This window comes from Ailuropoda melanoleuca, unplaced genomic scaffold (assembly GCF_002007445.2).
Source record: "Ailuropoda melanoleuca isolate Jingjing unplaced genomic scaffold, ASM200744v2 unplaced-scaffold61545, whole genome shotgun sequence".
In the NCBI taxonomy this organism is placed as follows: domain Eukaryota; kingdom Metazoa; phylum Chordata; class Mammalia; order Carnivora; family Ursidae; genus Ailuropoda; species Ailuropoda melanoleuca.
In genome coordinates this window covers 1-1,018 of record NW_023235554.1, presented here as the reverse complement: position 1 = coordinate 1,018, position 1,018 = coordinate 1, and the positions used below count along the sequence as shown (strand labels likewise).

At 41.8% G+C, this 1,018-nt stretch overlaps 1 pseudogene; it reads right to left on the bottom strand.

Annotated features, from left to right (window-relative positions):
* Positions 1 to 52: 52 nt before the first annotated feature.
* LOC109489984 lies at positions 53 to 977 on the bottom strand (annotated as a pseudogene).
* Positions 978 to 1,018: the final 41 nt, after the last annotated feature.

Genomic DNA, 1,018 nt, shown 5'->3' with positions numbered 1-1,018 from the left:
CCCCCCCAATTTTTTTTTTTTTTTTTTTTTTTTTTTTTAAGATTTTATTTTTTTAAGTCATCTCTATACCCAGTGTGCAGCTGGAACTTAGAACCCTGAGATCAAGAATCGCATGCTCTACCGACCGAGCCAGCCAGGCGCCCCTCCTTACTAGGTTCTTAAGATTGAAAGATTCAAAGTTGAATCTAAATAGTTTTGATGAATTTGCTGTGATCCAGGGGTGTTGGGACACTCTTTGAGAGTCAGCCTTTGGCTAGGGTTATGCTTCAGCTGTCTTGAAAAGAAGTCCCTGGCTCCCTCTTACGCAAAGCCAGGGAATAGGAATTCAACCTAGGATATTTTTTAAAGATCTCTTGGTATGTACTTACCTCAAAAGGAGGCTTCCCAACTAGAAATTTATAGCAAAGAACCCCAAGGTTCCAGAGATTCACCCTTAAAGGGCATGCATTCGGCCCTTAATCGTCTCAGGGGGTAAGTGGTCCAGGGTGCTGCAGTAAGTGGGTGGTTCTGGAGGATGAGGGCATATACTGACTACCTAAAATCTGTGAGCTTAAGCTCTCTAGTCGATTCAAGAAGTGGGTTCTCTGGCATAATGTCTCCATGAATAACTCTCTCTGAATGATGGTAAGACAGGGCATCTGCCAGTCCTGTTACAGAAGAGTAGTGGTCCTCTGCTCATCAGACTGACAGTTTGTGAAGTTCTCCGTAGACAGGTCCAAGGGGTACATATTTAGAATTAGGTCAACTAATAGCATCATAGAAGTAGCCATACAGTCTGAAAATTTTTGGATGTCTAAGGTGGGATTGGATTTCTGCTTTTCTCAGCTGATGCTTACCTCTTACTTTCTCCAGTTGAGCTTTAAGTAATACTTTAAGAGCTAAGGTACACTTGCTTTGTTTTTCTCTCCCCAAATAAACATTATCAAAATTTCTTTTACCCAGTAGGCGACCAAATCAAAATCTTCCTAAGTCCATTGTTTTTTGGGGGTTGTGTGTGTGTGTGTGTGTGTGTGTGTGT